The 11,843-nt window shown below is 44.5% G+C and overlaps 1 long non-coding RNA gene across 1 annotated transcript; it reads right to left on the reverse strand.

The window, feature by feature from the left end:
• Positions 1 to 1,062: 1,062 nt before the first annotated feature.
• LOC146180340 (uncharacterized) lies at positions 1,063 to 11,514 on the reverse strand. The gene is made up of 2 exons (XR_014700836.1): positions 10,299 to 11,514; positions 1,063 to 1,222 (listed from the first exon to the last, which is right to left on the reverse strand). It is a non-coding gene; the product is annotated as an uncharacterized LOC146180340 (long non-coding RNA).
• Between the last annotated feature and the right edge of the window lie 329 nt (positions 11,515 to 11,843).

The raw sequence follows: 11,843 nt of genomic DNA on the forward strand, positions 1-11,843 counted from the left end.
ACTGCGGAAGCGGCTTCGCATAGAGTTGTGACCGGTACACGCCGGAATCGAAGGCCGTACTCGATTTGGCCTCACGGAACGTCAGCGGCTCAACCAGGAAATTCGCGAAATTTATGGAATTCTACAGGAGCTGCAGCCAGCCGAGAATGTGATCCTCATTACTATGTAATCTCTAACTCCTCTGTAATCGTACATACACTTAAATTTTGATTAGTTTTCAGTAAAACACGCACGTACACAATCATCGTTCCGTCTGTAGCCGTCGTCGACGCGGGCTCAGGCCGTTGCTGTGCTGGACGTCTCCACGGCTGCCTGTAAATGCTTTGTGCCATTTGAACATTCGCAGTGAACACTTCGCGTCATTGCCTTCATCACAATAGTAATTAGTGCCTTGATAGGCTGCTGCCATGTCCCTGTAGGTGCCCTATCGTCTGCTCGAAAATGCACCCCAAAAATGTACCAGCCCTCGAGGGCGTCTTGTGCGCATGCGCGCCGCGGCATCGGGCACGCCAGCCGCGCCATCCTGTAGAAGCGGCAGTTTTTTGACGCGCCCGTCATGGCCGACGTGCCGTGGCTGACGTCACAGACTTAGCCAGTTGCGTCGAAAACGTCGGACTATATTAGGGCCTTTAGTGCAAGGAATGAGTGCACTCTGAAGGTGCAAGACATTAGTCTGATCTCAAACGATGAGACATTCGGCATGGGAATGCTACCATGCTATGGTGATACTCTGCATGGTTGCAAGGCTCCTACATCACACATCATGTTTGTGTTGTGCATAATACTAATATGCCAGCTTTAGGCCTTGTGCAAGGCCTCAATCAGTTTCTGCTACAGTTATGACACAAAATGTTTTGCAGAAATGATGCTCTCCATGAGATGAGTCTCAAGTGTAAAGAATGCAAATGTATCAGCAGCGCGAACACAGAGGAAAAGAAGAATAAGAAGGACAGAGCGCTTATTCTTCTTTTCCTCTGATTGTGTTCGCGCTGCTCATACATATGGATCGTTACCAACTAGCCCGACAGATCGTGTTATTAAAGAATGCAAGCTTCCAAAAGATACATGTGGTCACCTGGATTGGCTTTATTGGCTGATACAGTGTGGTCACAAAACATCTGCTTTCGGTCCACCAGGTTCGAGCTTGGATGCAGGTTTCCTTCTTCAGCTGCTCTTGGCCTGTAGGATTCGAGCTTGGATACAGGTTTTCGCTGTGCGACATCTGCAAAATGCAAAAAAAAAGCAGGACTATATTCCAAAATCCGAAAATTCAGCTGTCTTTACAAAACATTCTGAGAAAGGGGTAATTAGGTGCTCTATTTTTAATTGATAACAATTCAAAAAGTTTCGATTCTGAACTACAGAAATATGACGAACTGACACAAGAATACAGGCGTTCAGCATCAGTCCATCACAAAATCTAATACCTTAGTCGAACAGATATTTCAAGGGTCTTTGAACCATATCCTATCAATCAAAGACATCTGAGCACTGCTTCATGGAAAGCTACAATAACTAGAGTGAACAGAGCAGTCCAGAACTGGAGACTGGACTTTGAGAAATAGAAGTGTGCACTCTAGATATGGCTTAGCACACAGAGCTAGGAATAAAACCAAACCTGAAATGAAAGATTATGCAATTCTACATATATGGTCATAGAAGAAAAACAAAATTGCACACAGAACAGTACGGAAAGTATATCATCATTGCAACTTGTACAAAAACAGTTGATAACACATCTTCAAAAGTGCACGAGTATTACTTGAGCCCAGCAGCGAATTATCAATGGCAATAGCGGGGTACAAGAGCTTAGTGAGATGATGGAATCTTTCAATGGTGATCGAGAATGCCATGTAGAAGTGGCACAACTCTCCCCAAGTTTACTAAAAGCTTGGTTAGGATTCATGACGGCCCCTCAGCCTTCCTTCCAATAAGGTCGAGAAATACCCTAACCACCCGAGGCAGTGGAAACAGTGCATAGGGATCAGGTTAACTGATATTCACAAACATGCCTTGACTAACACCTTTACTCTAAGCGGTCCTCGAGGCCCTTTTTTTTTTTTTTTTTGAAATGAAGCTCCACTTGAATTGCTCCTCGAGTGCATGAGAAAACAGAGCATCTATAAGTGGCAATGACACTACTATGGGGACACCTAGACTTCCACTTGCAAACATGGGGCATCGCAGCTTTCACACACTGTGCAGACTTCGTTCTACTGCATACCAAGCCTTTCATGAAAGTGGGTACAATAAGGATTCACAGACCCACTCTCTGAAGCATTGGCTCCGAGAACCTCAATCTGACGCGAAAATACTGAAACATCGTTTCAAGTACGACCAAGAAAAGCCTCCTAAGTTTCTGCGGCTGACGTTGAGCATGGATAACTATCGTCAGTTGCAGATTTCAATGCTGTAGTTGATCATCGCATTATGCTACTGTGGTGTAAACACATTTCAAGTCATCACCAGATACCTTAGCAACATTTCAGAGCACGCCGAGTGCCAAGTTGCAGAAAGCATTTGATGGCTAACAGCAAATGAAACATGTGCAGTGGTTTCTGTGAACCACTGTGGACAGTGGTGCAATCGTGGGGAATGTCATATTGTAAATAGGAAGACAGCGAGGTACCGGAGGTGCAGTTGTGCCATGGAACACCTGTGCTGCACACATCAATGGCTTTCTGATTGCCTCAAATATACTTGTATGTCTAGATGCAGTGCTGAAGGGGGGGGGGGGGGGTCAATTCTGTCTTTTTAGCTGTGGAGAGATATTTGCAGTTGGTGGAAGGCATGGCTTTTCAAGTGCGCTTAAAATTAAAGCTCCTAGCTTGCTTGGAAACAGAAGCGGCATTTGCTTCTGGAAAGACAAATTTGTTGGCTTGGGTGCATGCGCTATAACATGCTTCTTTGAACCTCACATGTGCTCAACGCTCGCCGCTGAGCACTCAGAGGGCAAATATGCAACTAGGTCACTAGAGTTCACAGCAGTTCGAGCAGTTCTCAATGCCTAAATCCTGTTCTACATCAGCCATATGTCACTGGCACTGAATGTTGATAGATGTGAATTGTTTTCAGCCATTTTTCACAGCTGACTTGTTCATGCAGTCTGCAAAACATATGTTACTAGGCTGAGACCTTTTTTTTAACGTCCAAAAGCGACTCAGGCTATGAGAAATGCTGTAGTAGAGGGCTGCAGAAATTTCAACCACCTGGAGTTCTTTAACGTGCACTGATGTCGCACCGCACACGGGCGCCTTGCTTTTAGTCTCCATCGAAAAGCGGCCGCCACAGCCTACTAGCCTGTGACTCTTGAGGCAGCTTGTGGATGCTGTTCACAAGGACTTGGCATTAGAAAATGAGCATGTTACACGTAGTGGCATGCACTTTCCGGGCCAAATTTTGGCCTTATGGCCCATTCGGTTGGGGGGACGAGAGCAGAGGTGCCGAGCAGTACAGAGAAGTACAGGAGCACGCCGAGCGAGGGTGTAATTTTCCTCCCACGGGAACGCTCTCTGCGTGTCGAGAGCAGTACGCCACGACCATTGTGACCGCACTTCCCTCCCCAGCATTCTCCGCCTACATGCAGTAGCAGCAGTTGCAACCCGAGGAGAAGCAAACACTCCATGTAGAACTGCTTTGCATGCCTTTGTTCTCACAGCGCGGCGATCTGCCTCCTTTGGCCCTTTCAATGCCAGCAGTGACTCTCAAACCTGAGCAATGCTTTGCAGCCACCATTTAGAGCGTCACCGACTTGAGAAAAGAAAAAAGATGGTGCGGATACACCGCTTTATGTCATGTGACTTCCTCTACACTCGCTTTAGATGAGGGAGCAGCCGGGAGTGCATTCAGGTGCTCTCAGCAAAGGAAAAGACCTCCTCCTCTACCATTGGAAGCCAGTGATTCTACTCCTGCTCTACCACTGGAGGGCACCCACTTGTCTGAGAGCACTTTCGAAGTGCTCTCGAGGGCGCCTGCTCTCCCGCTCGAATTCGCCATTAGTCTTGCCCCGTATGCCACTTGTGCTGTCTGGAGTGGAGAAATATTTCTGAAGGGTAAGTCGGAAGAAATGCTGAAAAGCATTCAAGAATCTGAACTGAACCTTAAGTAGAGAAAAGACTGTTTTCTGCACTTTATGGAGCTGAGGTAGCGTCGAGTGGAGACATGTTTTTGAATTTGGCCACAAGGGTAAAATTTGAATTAACTATTCCACACGCAAAACACTCATGTCCTAATGTCAAGTCCTCTGAACATTCAGAAGCAAACTCGATATTCACAGGCTAACAGAACGTTTCCCAGGCTGCATGAAAAGGCAGCTGTGAAAAACAGCTGAAAACGCTTAATGTTAGGCAAAATGTCGCTGCTGCTGTGATATTGTTCATGTAGAACATGACATATGCATTGAGAAATGCTGTGAAATTTAGTGACCAAATTTGTTTATTAAGATTTGATTTGAAGTTGCTGCTACACTTGATCTTTAAGCTTGCAGGGCTCAGGGGAGAGGGAAGAAAATATGCGTGCTTCTTCGCTACATATACACCCAAACCAACAAATTCAACTCGCTGATTTCAGTTTCCAAACAAAGCTTGGAGCCACAATGGTCACTGCACTTGAAAAACCATGCCTTCTGCCTACCGTGAATATGTCTCCACAGAACAAGTGGACCAACCGCTTTGACAGCACCGTGTGTCCGTAGTGTACATAGTACCCCGATGTGACAAGCAAGCCATTGATGCCTGTAGCACAGATGTTGACATTGTTCACAAAACTCAATCGCGCTACTAGTGGCCCCAGCTTCCTTTACACGTACTTCTTCATCATCATCATCAGCCTGATTATATCCACTGCAGGGCGAAGGCCTCTCCCATATTTCTCCACTTAACCCGGTTCTGTGCTAGCTGCGTCCACTTGACCCCTGCGAACTTCTTAATCTCATCCGCCCACCTAACTTTCTGCCGCCCCCTGCTACGCTTTCCTTCCCTTGGAATCCAGTTTGTTACCCTCAGCGACCATCAGTTATCCTCTCTTCGCACTACATGTCCTGCCCATGTCCATTTCTTCTTCTTAATTTCTACTAGAATGTCGGTAACTTGAGTTATTTCTCTGACCCACTCTGCACGCTTTCTATCTCTTAATGTTACCCCTACCATTTTTCGTTCCATAGCCCTCTGGGTTGTTCTCAACTTAAGTAGAATTCTCTTGGTTAGCCTCCACATTTCAGCCCCATAGGTGAGTACAGGCAAGATGCAACTGTTGTATACTTTCCTCTTGAGCGATACCGGTAAGCTGCTAGTCATAATCTGAGAGTGCTTGTCAAATGCGCTCCATCCCAATCTTATTCTTCTTATTATTTCCTTTTCGTGGTCCGGATCTGCGGTTACTACCTGTCCTAAGTAGACATATTCGCCTACTACTTCCAGTATTTCGCTACCTAATGTAAACTGCTGTTCCTTCCCGAGGCTGTTGAACATTACCCTAGTCTTCTGCATACTGATTTTCAACACGTACTTGCTAAGACCAAAAATGGGAAGACTGCAAAAATGGGGGGGGGGGAGGAGGCAGCATTTGTGTACAAAAGGGGGAGGCGGCTGTTACTTTCAGGCAGTGTCTGATGCGTCCTAATCTAAACATCCTAAGCATAAAAACATGCAGCAGCAAGCATGCAATGCATGTCTAAAGGTGTGCGTCCCTCGAGATATCTGCAGGCCGCCACCAAATGTTCTCACTACGTCTATATAGCCAGCGCAAAACTGATCTGCATGCCCACCACCAGTTTTCTCTCTGTACCATCAGAGCGCTGTTTAAATTTTTTAATGCAAAACCATAACTAGCCCATTTACACGTAATTTCATCCGTGACCTCGTTGGCTGCGTTGGTTCCGAAAAAAAAAAAGAGCAATCACGCCATTGCTGAGCATAGAGCAGCTTAGTAACATAAGGCATGCGGCTGAGCTCAATAAGAAGGATCAGATAACATGACATTTGGGCAAAGCCTTTAACCTCAAGTACACTGAGTGGCTGCCCTTAGCTGAGATCGAAAGCAAAGCCAGCACAGCATCTATATCTACAGTGGCTGCATTAGCTGTGCATCACTGCCTACAAGAAGCGCAGTACACCAACTGTTTTCGCAGCCAGCGACACCTACTCTTGCTCGGCTAAAGTCTGTTTTGATTGATTTCTTGCTTAGCCAATGATGCCGATGGTGCTAGTGTGGCCTCTGATGGAGATACTTGAAATTATAATGCGGCTGCTGATTCCTCGGTGCTGGTTCCGCAAAAGCCATTCTTTGCACGCCCTTATCGGAAGATTTAGGGCAGTGATCGTGCAATCAGAAAGTTTGGTCAAACATCTGAACTCTTCTAAAAAGTCGGAAGGGTTGGCTGCAGGTATGTATGCAACATGCCTTCCCCACAAGTCTGTCCTTGTCTGTGGAAGCCACCAAGCAGAGCAAACTTACTATTAGTCCTCAAATTTGTACCGTAGCTCTGCACTAAGTAGGTTCTGAAACACTGCTCATATACAGCGACAACTTAAAATGTGCAGCACCACAGAAGTATGTGATGATCAACTACAGCACTGGAGTTAGTGATAGACCATGATTATGCCTACTTGGTGTCAGAAGCTGGGATGTCAGGAGGAATACCAAAGCCATACCGAGAAAAAATAATGTGCTAGAAGTTCTAAGTTAACCAGGTTTGACCTGGGCTGTCACTCAGCCAATGCTTCAGAGAACAGATCTGTGCATACTCACTGTATCCACTTTAGTAAAAAGCTTGTAAACCCGCAGAACAAAGCCCACAGAGAGAACAAATGATAAGATGTCAAGTGTTTACAAGTTGAGTGCCAGTCTATGAGCCCTCAAGGTCACATAACTGCCAATAAATGAAAAGCAGGCATTCAGGGCTACGTGGAGTTGAAGTCAATGTATTCTTATGAAGTCAAGATTTCCTGCCACTATACTCAATCTCACAAGCTGTCTGCTGCACCTGGCCCATTCGAGATCATATAGATTATAGTGGGTAATTGTGCTCTTAGGTGCCTCTCACCCCTTGAATTGGCCAGGGAGAAAGTAGGAGCACAATGACCTACTTGGACCCTTTGCAAAACTCAATGCGTCACCTATATTATATAGCAAAATCCTTGTGGGAGAATATTTTTGCACATCTTGGGTGCACAGTCACGTGATACATGGGTGATGTAGCCTATATGTCACATACACATATCTCCTAGATTTTTTTTTTTTACAGAGGCATGCTGCTTAGTCAAAAGACGCGATGCGCGGGAGTGTAGTGCGCACCGATTCTGTGCGTTTGCAATTTTTTGTTTTCGTTCTGTTTCTTCCGATAGTTTGGTGGAACGGCTGGTATGCAATGCGATGCGGGATTCTGGAGTCGTGAGTCTGTTTTTTCACAGCATGTCACCGGGATGGTGCGTTTGCTTTCTGCAGTCTAAAAAAAATGTGCAAGAGTACTTGCCGTGTGCGGGGCTGCATATATATTGAGTACCAGAGTGAGAGTTATTTGCCCACACGCATGCCCATACGTGCCCATACACATGCAGTTTTGTAGTGGCGCAAAAAAAGTAATTCTGTCAAGACAGAGCATCTTCTAAAGGGCACGTAAACTTTGACGTTTGGATTAAGCAATGGAATTATACAAGATGTTTCACATAAGGTTTGCTTTATGGGGTTTAACGCCCCAAAGCGACTCAGGCTTGTATCACATGCGGGGCTTAACTCAAGGTACAAAACCAGCCCATGTGCGGACACAGAAGCAGTCAAACCTTCGGTGCTACAAAAAAAAAAAGCAAGCATGCACACTGCTCTGTGCTTTGCCGAGGCAGCTCCAAGCCATCACTCACTTGAAACCGTGCTGCCTGCGTTGGCCAGCCTGCCCTCCCCCCCCCCCCCCTCGATTCATTCATTTTTTCCGCACTGCTAAATAAAAAAAAAGAAAGCATGCATACTGCTGTGCGTTTAGCTCGCAGGACAGCTAGACTCCCCTCCCATTACCTCTACTCCCCCTTCCCACCCGCCACTCATTTTAAAGGACCAACATCCCAGCACCCTTGCGTCCTTCCCACACAGACCAGGCAACCCTTTTCTCACTCTCTCCCAGTAGAATGAAAAAAAAAGCCCATGCAGGACATGCAGGAGTGACATAGCCACGTCACTTTTGTTTCAATGAGGTTTGGGTTGCTTTGACCTGAGCAGCAGTATAGGGAGCGCTCAAGATTTGATTGCTTCTGTGCGCAGCACGTTAGAGCACAGGGCTCGATCGGCCACCCTTGTACCTTAAGTTAAACCCGTTGTGTGAAACGATAACATCTTTTATGAATTTACAACTTAACTTCAAACACCAACGTTTATGTGCCCTTAGAAGATGCTCTCAGTCTTGACAGTTATTTCTTTTCTGCCACTGCAAAACAGCATGTGTGTGGCGTGCGTGTGTGCAAGTAACTCATGCACTAGACTTGCATGTTTTCATTACAATGAGGAAAACAAATGCACAATCCCTGCAGCGCACTGTGAAGAAGAACACTCTTGACTCCGTGTCCTTGCATTGCTCGAATACCACCAACGCCACTAAACCACCGGAAGAAAAAGAATGAAAGCTAAGCAAAAGATAGCAAATGCACAGAATCGGCGCTCACTCTAAATTCCCTTGGATCATGCTTTTTGACTGAGCAGCGCTTCTCTCTCAAGGAAAAAAGAATACAAACTCCACAAGATATGTGTACTTAACACATAGGCTATGTCACTGATGTATCACATGACTGTGCACTGAAGACATGCAAAAATATCCTCCCAATTCCCTTTGGGGCAGAAGTTGGGTGCAATGCTGAATATTTCTGTATCAAACCTCATGTTATGCACGAATCTGACGAGAAGCGTGCCTTCACTATTGAAAACCAGAAGGGCGGAAGTGGGGGGGTTATGAATTTTGTTACTGAGTGGAGCAGGTAATGGATGTGGTCATTGTCACAAGAAATGTCTCCTGGCAGCCACCTATTTCTGCCCCCAAAACAGGTTTGGCCGCCACAGTGAAGGGGTTTGCGCTGAGCAGAGAAGCATTGCAGAAATATTCTGCCAGAAAAACCCCATACTTCATTCATGGTCTATGATTACATATGGCATAGTATTATCAATAACACTCCCCTGTTTTCTCTTTTCACTTTACATACAAATTATATTCGCACTCAGTTTAGCTACCAAAAAAGTGCAGGGGGGCCTTTTAGAGAGGAAATTTGTCAGAGCTGATTTATAAGAAAGCAGCCATCAACGGGTCTAGTTGAAGACAGGAAGACCAGAAAAATAACCCTCCAGAAAGGTCTTCAAGGAGTTCCAATTTGAGAAAAATTTATTCACAGTAGTTTTGCATAAATGTGTGAAATTTAGGAAAACAAAGACAAACATGCTGAAAAAAAGAAAAATTAAATAGGGACAAGAGAGGTGGCAACTGCGAAAGAGAGAGCCACCTGTAACCACGGTCTAGACGCATGCCAGGCTGTCACTTTGGGTTTATATTATATAGGCTCATGCTCTCTTCGATTGTTCCCTCTGAAGTGCACTTTTAGTTTTCATGTAGGCTTGCTTTTAGAGAAAAACCATGCAATTTTTTTGAGAACTTTAAGCAGCAAATAATTTCAGGAGTTCCAAAGCTCCTTGAAATAGTTCCTGAAAACCAAGCGTACTCAATGATATCAAAGGCCTGTGTAAACCACACTCCATGATCATCATATTGAAGGGAATGGCTTACCAGCCCAGCCTCTGGGGCCTGTGCCCAATAAAGTATGGATGCATCATGTAGAACTTATGAAATCAGCTAATAATGACATCTGTTTCAAAACTTCTGGCTTTTCCTATCTTAAAGTAAGCTCGCATTTTCAGTAAGTAGCACTTTAGGGGATAGAATGCAGTAATTTATAATAAAAGACAGCTTCAGCTTGTCCTCAATGTCCTTTTATTACTCTAAAGCTGAACATGAGCTATGAGAGACATCAAGAAGGAGGGCTCTGGGTTAATTTCCAGAGCCCTCTTCCACAAAAGTTCTTCAAGCTATGCAGTGGCACCAAATGTGGGCAGGCAAATTTGCATTTTGCCTATATCAACAGGCCACAGGCACCATTCCACTCCGCATTCTCAAACTCAACAGCCAAATGTCATAGCCAATAAGCAACGGCAGCAAGCAAAGAAAACACTGAAGAAACCTAAATGTCAAAATAAACATGAGGGGTCACAAATGCAGTAGTGGGTTAGGCAAATAAAAACTACACATACTGAAAGATGTCTTCAGTACTTACATCAATGTCCTGCTTCTTGCCCACCACAGCACAGCACAATTCCGGCAAAGGGTATAGAGCTTGAAGGAGCCATTGCTTACGAAGCCACATGGAACTTGCTGCAAGGTAAAAAGTACCATGACCCAAGAAATTAGTGAAAACGTAATATGGTGCAACACGTACATGCAGAGGCTTTGTGAGCAAGAAATAAAGGCACAGAGTAGGAACACCACAATACTGTTTTTTTTTTCTTGAAATGATGCACGACATGCTGGTGCAGGTCACTGCATGAAATTTGCCTCTGCCTGCTAAATAATCTTAAATTATTATTTTTTTAATTCAAAATTTCACTTTGGGATTCAATTAGTTGAAGGGCGATTGCCTACAATGCCAGAGAAGAAACAATGTTGACATCACCCGAGACATACCAACAGTGAAATAAAATAACTCCTTTCACTCCATCTCGTCGCCAGCCTGGCAAAAGAGCAAGTCAGGCATCACAGTGCCCCTAGTTACAAATAAAAAAGCATTTACTTGACCTTAACTGCAAGTGCATTTTAACAGCCTATCCATAATCAACCAGTTCCCACTAGGTTCGAGATCAGACAAGCCCTCCCTTTCTTTATGCTTTACATCGAGCGAGCACCTTAATTGGTACTGCAGGGCCTAATACATGCCTGCAACTACAATACTACTTTTCTAAGAGATGTGGAACTTCATTAAAATTCATTTTATGACCGAAGTAGCAAAGATTGTATTTTATCTTGAAAGAAGCAGCAAGAAAAAACAAGGGTATGAAAGGAGACAATACGGGCACTAGCTTACAACTAATGTTTATTGAAGCACACATGAAATATATAGAGAAGACGAGCAACAACGCAAACCACTCAATCACTGATAAGCAAAAAGCAAGACATGAATCACTAAAATTTAAGAACAGTTCCCTATCTAGATAACCCAACTCACTGCATGGTAACATGATGGATGGCTCACTAACACATTCATTACCTAGTTGTAAAATATGTCTAGCTTCAATGATTTCTCAGCTGATTTGCAATGGATGACAGCCAGAATGTGCACAGCAGAAAGAAACTGAAAGCAACCAGTGCATTCTTACAATGCACAGCCAAGTTGACCTCTACCTATATCTACTCAAATGGAACCGTTCGGAAGTTTTAGTGATTCATGTTTTGCTGTCTGCTTATTGGTGACTGAGCGGTTTGCAGTGTTGCTTGGCATTATATATTTCTTATTTCCATCAATAAACATTAGTTGCGAGTTAGCATCTGCTTGCTTCTTTTCACGTCCTTGTTTTTTCGTGCTGCTACTTTCAAGATGACACCTTACCAACTCACCCAAATTACATCCTTATGATTGTATTTTAGTCAGTGAAATTTTACTTCATGTGACACTAATCAACACATATGACCACGTTTCATGGAACTTAAAGCCAATCAATGAGAGCCTCATCATAAAGCATGAAAGTTGGCTCAGATATGCAGCTCTCCATGCCAACACAGCTTGCACAGACATGATTTTCTGTGGTAAACAAAACACTGGGCTGCT

This window comes from Amblyomma maculatum, chromosome 9 (genome assembly GCF_055883805.1).
Source record: "Amblyomma maculatum isolate TAMU_Amacu chromosome 9, ASM5588380v1, whole genome shotgun sequence".
In the NCBI taxonomy this organism is placed as follows: Eukaryota; Metazoa; Arthropoda; class Arachnida; order Ixodida; family Ixodidae; genus Amblyomma; species Amblyomma maculatum.